Raw genomic sequence first — 9,773 nt, 5'->3', positions numbered from 1 at the left:
TACCTGTTGAAGGACGTTTAGGTTGTTTCCTGTTTGGGCTATTTCAAATAAAGTTTCTGTGAACAGTCATGTCCAGGTTTCTGTGTGAACTTAAGTCTTAATTTACCTAGGATGTAACTCAGGAGTGAAATTGCTGAAACATGTGGTGTTTGTTCAGCTTTTAAAGAAACTTCCAATCAGGATTCCAGAGTGGATGTACCATTTTACATTCACCCTAGCAATTAATGAGAGATCTGGTATCTCTGCATCCTCACCATCATTCAGTATTATCCATATTTTTTTTAACTTTAACATTTTAGTAAGTTTATAGTGACATCTCACTGTGGCTTTAATTTGAATATTCTTGTTGGCCAAAAATGTTGGGCATATTTTCATGTGTTTATTTGCCATTTCGATGTTTTCTTTGGTAAAGTGTCTAGCTAGTCATTGGTCCATTTTCTGAATGTTTTTCTTTGCTTGTTTATTTTTTATTTGTTTTCTCACTATTGAGTCTAAAGAGTTCTTTAAGTAGCCTGGAAACAAGTCTTTTATTGGAAACATGATTTACAAATACTTCCTCCCAGTCAGCAGTCTATTTCTTCATCTGCTTAACAGAGTCTTTCAGAGAGCAAAGGCTTTTAATTATTACAAAGTTCAGTTTATCCATTTTTTTTTCTTTCATGGGTCATGGTTTACTGTTATATCTAAGAAGTCTTAGCCTAGGCCAAGGTTTAATATTTTCTCTTATAATCTGTCCTAAAAGTTCTATAGTTAAAAATTTTACAGTGATATTTATAATCCATTTTGAGTTAATGTGTATATAAGGTATAAGGTTTAGGTTGAAGTTAATTTATGGGTACTTATGATACTCGATTTTTCCTATACAGTTTGTTGAAAAGACACTATTTCCTAAAATTTATGTTTATCTTGGATTTCATCATTTTGACTATGATGTGTTAAATCTTATTTATTTTCCTCGTATTTATCCTGTTTAGTGTTTTCTAAGCTTTTTTTTAATTTAAAATTTTTATTTTTTATTTAAATTTTAAAAATTGGGGTCCTTTATTTCTTCTAATATTTTTATCTCCCCACTTACTCTTTCCTCTCCTTCTGTGAATTCAATTTAAAATATTTTAAATTACTTAATGTTGCCCCACATATCTAGGAGGTTCTGCTCATTTATCTTCATTATTGTCTCTTATTTCTTTATATTGAATAATTTCTATTGTTATATCTTCAAATTAACTGACACTATCTTATGACATATCTATTTTGCCTGTAAGCCTGTGCTTTTTTTTTTTTTTTTTTTTTTTAGGTATTGTAGGTTTTAGTCCAAGAAATTCTATTTTGTTCTTTTTTTATAGTTTATTTTTCTCTGCTGATATTTCCCACTAACTCATTCATTACAACTATGCTTTTCTTTATGTATTTTGAACATATTTATGTTAACTGTTTTAAAAATCTTTTCTGCAAATTCCAACATCTAGATTATTTTGGTGTCATTTTTATTGACTTTTTTTTTCTCTTGAGTAGGGAAAACATTTTGCTACTTCTTCACATGCATAGTGACTTTAGCTATATTGTGGAAATTGTAGATGGAATGTTTTAGAGAATCTGGATTCTGTCACCTTCCTTCAGACACTATTGATTTTTTTGTTCTTTTAGGCAGTTAACTTGGCTGGACTCAAAACTCCAAAATCTGTACTTCCTGTACTGAGCAATAGGTGAGATCTCTGCTCAGTTCTTTCATCTTTTCAGTTGTTTTCTACTGGTTCTTTGGCATCTCTCTAGTGCAGTTCAGGTATTTTGCAAGGGTTTGAGCAGCATTTATATTCAGATTTTGGAATCCCACATCTGTGGACTTCTACTTTCCAAGCTATCCCCCTCTTGACTTTCGAGTTGCTCAGAAAGCTCCAAACTTTATTCTTAGTCCCCAATCCAGTAATGTGATTTTTCCATTTCAGTTTTAGGCATCCAGAACAATATTGACAACCCTTAGGTAAAAACCATGTAAATGGAATTATCAGCTAATATATTTGCTCTTTTTCAAAATTTGACAACCCTCCTATTTTTTTCTTCTTTGTTTTTCTTTCTCTATTGCCTTCAAATAATTCTATCTGTGTGTGTATGTATACATGTGTGCATATGTAAGTTCAGAATTTATAAAAATCATCTGAAATATGAATAGTTGGCTACAAGCTATGCTAACATTTCTCGAAGCAGAATTCCAAGGATTTTGGATTGTAATGTAAGGAAGAGGAAACCTTTAGAGGGTTTTAACTAGGAGTGTGATGTTATTGAATTTAACCTTTATATACTGTACTCTGTGTGTTAATGTGAGGAGAGTTTTTTTGTTTTGTTTTGTTTAGTTGTTTTGTTTTGTAAGATTAGATAGAGAGGGTCAGTTGCAGAAACACAGGCAAGAGATTGTGGCAACTTGGATATATCTTAGAGTAGTAGACATGGATAAAAGATGGGTTATATTACTTGCTCCGTCTTTGGGCAAGCTATTTTATTAATCAACTGTAAAATGGTAATGATACCAAAAGCCACTAGTTTTTTGTGGAGATTAAAGAAAATAATATATGCACCACCTTAGACATTGCTGGACATACATTAACACTCTATAGCATTTAATAGTTTGCTATATGTGTATTATATGTCAAATACTGCACTGAGTGCAGAATTACTCCTGTTCATGGGTCTAATCATGAAGATACACATTAATCAAGTATCAAATAAATACATGAAAATTCTAATGAAATAATTGATATTGAGTTGTTTGTGATGACTTAAGAATGTGTAATAAGATAACTTGGTCTGGTGGTAGGAATAACATACACAGATATAAAATTGATGATAGCTTACCTGTAATAATACAAGAGTGTTCAACTGGCTGACCTCCAGTTCATATTAATGTTAATAAGAAGGGTAAGTATCCCTGTGAAGGTGAGATTTGACATAGATGTAAATAAAAATAGGAGATGTTATTTAGGTGAATAATGTATGTAAGATTGCTTTAGAAAGAGGAAACAGTATACGACAAAGCCCCCAAAGAGAAGAGAGCCTGGAACAGGGGTGGAAATGGAAAAAAGCATTGTGGTTGCAGCAGAGTTTGAAGATGATTATGCTGCACGTGGTGCTGAAAATATTTAAGAGTCAGGCTATACAGGGGACTTGCATGCTGTGGAAAGGTTTGGTTTTCATCTCTAGAACAAAGAAAAACTCCTTACGAGCTTTAGGCAAAAAGCTCAGCCAGACTTCAGTGTGGGGAGCAGATTGGAGAAAGAGAAAATTGGATTAATCCAGTCTCAGTAAGTGTAGAGTGATGATAATGATGGAGATATCATGACGCTGGTGCTGATTCTGCTACTGCTGCTGGTGCTGGTGTTGCTGCTTGTGGTTGTGTTTCCTTATGAGAGATTTGGAAAGAAGAAATGGTAGGGAGAAGATTGCCTAATTTATTATTTTTTGCGGGAGCGGGGCACAATTTGTGTACGTCTGGCATTCTATGGCAGGAAAAAAACTGGCAAAGAAATAAGATAAAGTTAGTTTATTTCATACTTTTTAGCACCGACAGTAGAAGGAGATTCTGGGTCTTCCTAAGCATTTACCAATCCTTGCAGGTAAGCAAGAGTTGCTTGGAGCTAATTATTAGGGTTTCGGTGGTGTTTGAAATGTCTCAACTTAAATACTTAAAAGGGAATTGGATCCAATTTTACTTTAACATAACATTATCTCAGCAATAACTTTATCATAACATAAAGCATATTGGACAGAATTTTTCTCTTCACTCAGACTAAAGTTCTGTGTATCAATAAAGAGAGCAGTTGTACAGAGATAATCATCATGCCAGTCTCCAAATGCATCTGAAAAGCTGTTAAGAGCCAAAGAGGAGGCTAATGAAAAGATCTCCTGTGGTTACAGAAATCACATGGCTTTGGTCTTTTCCTCCAGATATTTTCTTTGTTAGTTTCTTCTGCAAGTCTTGGCAAAGGCATATTTATTAAACTGCCTCTATTTCCCCAGTGCACTTCATAGCTGGGAGACCAAGAATAGAATGGTCCAAGGAAACATGTAATTAATTTTCTTTATCATTTCTTTATAAGTGTGAAAATGAATAAAGGACTTGATTAGCCCTCTAATCCCTTTTATCTTCACACTCACACAAACATATACATTACACTCGTAAATAATATGATGTCAAGATCTTGTGAAAACAACAATTTCCACAATACGTATGTTTTTGGATATCTCTAAAACGTTTCATTTGTCATACCAGTTTTAATTCTCTAGGGCCGTTTATGTGGAACTTGATTGATGCTTCCTGACCCATGTCAACTCAGTCTAAATGGAAAAAGTGGCGTTATCCTCTCAAAGAATAGACAGCACAACTAGAGTAATCACCTTTTCAGACAGCAGCACCTTGTCTTTGTAGAAAAGTATTGAACGGTTCTAACTATATAAAACTCCATTAATGCTACCCCATTAAAAATGTCAGAAGAAATGATGTGACCCAAAGAAAACCGAATGAGCAGAGCTGGGTGTTTAGACCCATATTCTTAATTCCCATGAGTATTCTTGGGGAAAGCAATAGTCAAAATCGGTATCTTGGGGGTGATTTTGACCCTGGTAGATTCAACTAATAAATAGGTGAAATGTGTGTGCGTGCACATTTTGGATTTTGATCATTGATAAAGCCATCACAATCACACATATAGCTTACTGGGAACACAAACAGTGGCTCACCAGCTATACAAAGTTTACTATAAAAGAAAAGTTAAAGCTCACATTAGTTTCATGCTTCTGACTTCAGAATATAAAGTGGTCCTGATGCCCCAATATTTATAATTTTTTTTTGAAAAATGAAGGCAGATACTTTTTGGCTGTTAAAGACCGTCATGAGAAATATGAGTACTTTGTATATTCTTAAATGAATTATTTCAGGTGTGTGTGTATTGTTGTGCATGTGTATATGTAAGTCAGATCTGATTCTTCCTTAATTACATGCTACCAAAGGCATCTAAGAGGCAAAAAGACTTCTTCTGAAGGTGATATAAATGGCCCTGTTCAGGGATGCTGATGACTGAAAATGAGAAGACTGAGTTTCATCGGCATTTATGGTCCCCAGAAAGAGCACTGGCTTACCAAGCGCTATGACCATGCTAAAAGAGAACATCCAAAAGACTGAATAAAGCCTTTGATTCTGCCAGCTAGAGTACTTGGAATATCTTTCATTTTAATGTAGCTAAAAGAGTATCTGGATTTTATTCATAGTTGAATTAAATTAGAAAGGAAAGGCAGAGGGACTTCCCTGGTGATCCAGTGGCTAAGACTGCATGCTCCCAATGCAGGGGGCCCAGGTTTGATACCTGGTCAGGGAACTAGATCCTACATGCGCAACTAAGAAGTTCGCATGCCGCAACTAGAGATCCTGCATGCTGCAATGAAGATCCCGCATGCCACAACTAAGACCCGATGCAACCAAATAAAAAAATAAATATTTAAAAAATTAAAAAGAAAGGCATAAACATATGATGGTAAGGTGGGAAGGCTTTATACATATATGGTTAGTAAGCCTGCTAGATAATGGTCTTCAGTAAATAGCAAGTGTTAAAGATTAAGAGAAAGATTAGATAATAACTGACGTGGTTAGAAAAGACATACAAGAAAAGTCAGGCCTTAAAATGAAAGCAAGAAGGGCTTTATAGGGAACACATGTCATGGATGGAGAAGATCTGGTTTGTTGGAATATGAGTGATAAGTCAGTGGTCAGGGTATGGTATCTGAGGTAGCAATGAGGTCATATGTTTAGAAAGGTAAGTCAAAACATTAAAAAAACAAAACAAAACAAAACTACCCCTGAAGTGGCTTTCTCTGTATAAAGCTTGCTGGGGAGACTCTCTTTCAAAGTTCACAAGGGAAAGGGAATGGGCTTGATGGCTGACATTTTGAGTTTAAATTCCAACTCTTCCACTTCTGAGTTGTGAGTTGGGGTATGTTACTTAACTTCTATGAACTTCAGTACCACTGATATGAAAGGAAGGTAATATTGCCTACTGAAGAGGCATTATAGCTTGTGGCTAAGAGCACATACTCTGGAAGTAAACTTCTCAGGTTCAAATTCTGTTCCCATCACTTATAAGATCTATATTCTTGGTAAAGGTTTTTTAACTGTGCCTTTTCCTCATCTCTAAATTAGATTATCCTATAAAGCAGTTCTGAGTATTGAATGCATAATTTCTTATAATAGTGCCTGGGAAGAAGTGTTTAAAAACTGTTCATTATTAGTGTTTGTGTTATTGTCATTACATCAAGTGTGGTTTGAAAAATGAAATGATGTAGGCTTGTAGTGTGTCAAGCATAGATTGTAGGACACAATAAAGATGCAGCAATGGTATTTCATCTCCTGTTTCCATGCCAAAAAATGTCAAAGTGGACTCTTCTATGTGTCATTCCCTGCAGGAAATCTCACTGGCCTCCTACTATTTTTCTAACAGCCATATTCCTCATAGGAAATCTTCCTACCAACTGTCATAACTAGCCTTCCCCTAAGTGCAAAGAATGAACTTTCTCACCCTTGAATTAATCAGACTATTTAAGGCCTATACAGTGGTGGTTAAAACTCAATTTCTATACGAAACCATTCTTAGCAGAAACCGATTGACACAATGGTTCACATTAAGCCATTGCCCTCAACAAGGGACTCATTTTACCTAACACAGTTAAATATGTTTCGTAAACACATTTATGGAAACCATGTAGATTCTGTGTCTGATCCTTTTATTTATACTAAACAGTGCTCTTATTTCCCCACATAAGAAAAACATATAGCCCTCTTTTCAGTAATATACACTTTTTTATATTGGAAAGATTTCCAATATAAATTTCACCTAAATCCTATCCATGTAGAGATGAGTAAACAGAAGCTCAGACAGGTTAACTAACTTGCTTAACAGCTACTAACTGACAAGATGCTAATCTATAGAAATCACCTTAGTTTTTCTTTTTTTAAAAATAATTTTATTTATTTATTTATTTGTTTGTTTTGGGCTGTGTTAGGCCTTTGTTGCTGCACATGGGCTTTCTCTAGTTGCGGCGAGTGGGAGCTTCTCTTGTTGTGGAGCATGGGCTCTAGGTGCGCGGGCTTCAGTAGTTGTGGCATACGAGCTCAGCAGTTGTGGCTCACGGGCTTATTTGCTCCGCGGCATGTGGGATCTTCCCGGACCAGGGCTCGAACCTGTGTCCCCTGCATTGGCAGGCAGATTCTTAACCACTGCGCCACCAGGGAAGTCCAGTTTTTCTTTTTAAAACTATATTATTTTATATTTAGTATTAAATATTTTTTAAAAAACACTGTGCTTGAAATAGCAAGCCACAATTACAGTCTACTAAAATTAAAATATCTCTTAATCTTGTTTAAAATCTAAAATGCTGCAGCAGCCTCATAAACAATTACTATTTTTAAAATAAATGTCACTGGGATACCAGGGATTGTCTCAATTGATACACTCCCTTACCATCTGCTCCTAAGAAGCCATATAGACTTTAGATTTGGTAAATGGTTCATCATCTCAGTAGCTTCAGAGACATCAATAAAAAATTCTGTAGATAACAGATTATCTGTCAGAAAATTCCATGTGTTAACTATTTTTCTCTATCTCATTTTCAGTACTAATTAAATATTTAAACTAATCAGATGTTGAGAATTTTTTTATGTGATTTGTGAAAAATATATTACAATATTAACTTAGGGGTTTCACAACTTCCCACTGCTCCCTGTCTGAAGATGAAGTCTCTGTTTCTAAAGTATATTATACTTGAAAGTAGTTGAAATGTATCCATGACACATCATTAATGTGAGCTATTTTGCACATTTTTTTTCTCATTTTTTCAGCATCTGGAAAAGTTAATGGAAGCTGCAAATGACAGGTAAAGAATTAGAGGAGAACAATGATTTTCCTCTTTGAAAGCAGTTTAGTTGTATCCATAATTAGTGTACAGAAACAGACCCATGCCCCTTGCATAGGACATTGCCATAGGTTTGAATCTCCCATGACTATCCTGAATGTTCTGGATCAGATCCCAATAATGCGGCATGGAGATGGAGTAGAAAGAATTCAAAGAGCTGGGCGAAAAATAAATCAGAAATTAACTTGCTATGTGACCTTGGAAAAGTCACTATCCCTTTTGGAGAGTTAATTTTATCCTCAGTAGAGAAAAGAAGCTTTGGATAGATCAGCAGTTCTCAATGTTAATTTATCAGCAACTCTCCTAATCAAAGCCATTCATATGCTCTCCATAACATACTACTCTTGAGTGCTAACATTCTGGTGCTGAAAGCTTTTCTGCTTCTCTGTCAGATAAGGACCATAGTGTAATTCAAAAGAATGAAAATGACAACAATGTACTTTAATTATCTGCTCTAATTAACGTAAAATTATATCACGCAAAATGATGTTACATGCAACACCCTATAAACCGATTATGACCAACTAATCTATCACAACAGAGGCTGTTGAGACATAGAGAACAGACTTGTGGTTGCCAAGGGGAAGGGGGGGAATGGGGGAGGGATGGACTGGGAGTTTGGGGTTAGTAGATACAGACTATTACATATAGAATGGATAGACAACAAGGTCCTACTGTATAGCACAGGGAACTATATTCAATATCCTGTGACAAACCATAATGGAAAGAATATAAAAAGGAATGCATATATGTATATAACTGAGTCACTTTGCTGTACAGCAGAAATTAACACAACATTGTAAATCAACTATACTTCAATTATAAAAAATAAATAAGCAAAAGGGCTGTTGAGGACCACTGGGTTGGGTAATTTCACAGGTATTTCTTATGGTGTTAAAAACTCTCCCTCTCAAAAAACAAAACAAAACAAAACAAAAAAAACCTCTCCCTCTCTGTCTCTCTCTCTCTTTCACACACACACACACACACACACACACACACATACACATTCTGACTTTTGCATACTTACTTTAGTAGTAACACTATTAGTTGCTACAGGTCTCTGATTAATTAATTGTAAGAGCATTAAGTTACCTAGAGCCTGACTGACCATTTCCTGGTTAGTTTCATCATCTCTTTAGATTCAATTTTGAATGGATACCTGTATCTTGATGGAGCATATTTTCCAAGAGAATAGCAGGATATAGTCCAACAGTGGTCAGAAGTACTGTCTTCAATAAGGTAGGACTGGATACTGATGGAAGGAAACCTAATGGAAAATGAGATATTCTAGATCTCACAAGTGTGGGAAGCACTGCATTGGTCTGTCAACAAGAAGTGAGGATCCAGTGTGGTGAAATTACCCAGATCCCTAAGAAAAAATAGAGGAATCAAAAGACAGGGATGGGACTCAGTTCTAAAAGGGATTTATAATGAGTCTGCAGTCCAGATATTGTAAGAGGCTTACCATGCCAAAGACACCAGTGACAAAGGAGAATGTTATGCTGAGTTTATAAAGATTGGGCTTGATCTTCTGAAATCTCTGCTAAACAAGTCATAAGGGGAGCAGAGCTAAACCTCCTGATGGGGTATTTGGGCTCTTTTGTGAAGTGTTCTTTCTCCCTTCGTGCTTTCTATTAAAATGGACCTGCCTTATTCCCCACATTCCCTAGTTCTGTTCTCTGTTTTCCAAAGAGATAACAAGCTAACTTGTGAAATGAATGATGAGTAGATATTTACAGAAAAAATATATTACCCGCTCATTTTTATGCATGCATACTTTAAAAAAATAATAATTTATATTCACTCTTATGGCCCAAACA

General features: G+C 35.3%; 1 long non-coding RNA gene across 1 annotated transcript; it reads right to left on the bottom strand.

The window, feature by feature from the left end:
* Positions 1-2,062: 2,062 nt before the first annotated feature.
* On the bottom strand, positions 2,063-9,115 carry LOC309649496. The gene is made up of 2 exons (XR_014257153.1): positions 8,894-9,115; positions 2,063-8,851 (listed from the first exon to the last, which is right to left on the bottom strand). It is a non-coding gene; the product is annotated as an uncharacterized lncRNA (long non-coding RNA).
* Between the last annotated feature and the right edge of the window lie 658 nt (positions 9,116-9,773).

Source organism: Balaenoptera physalus (genome assembly GCF_965194825.1).
Source record: "Balaenoptera physalus genome assembly, chromosome: 19".
Lineage (NCBI taxonomy): Eukaryota > Metazoa > Chordata > Mammalia > Artiodactyla > Balaenopteridae > Balaenoptera > Balaenoptera physalus.
Note: the sequence above shows the minus strand (reverse complement) of the source record. Positions and strands in the feature narration are given on the sequence as shown.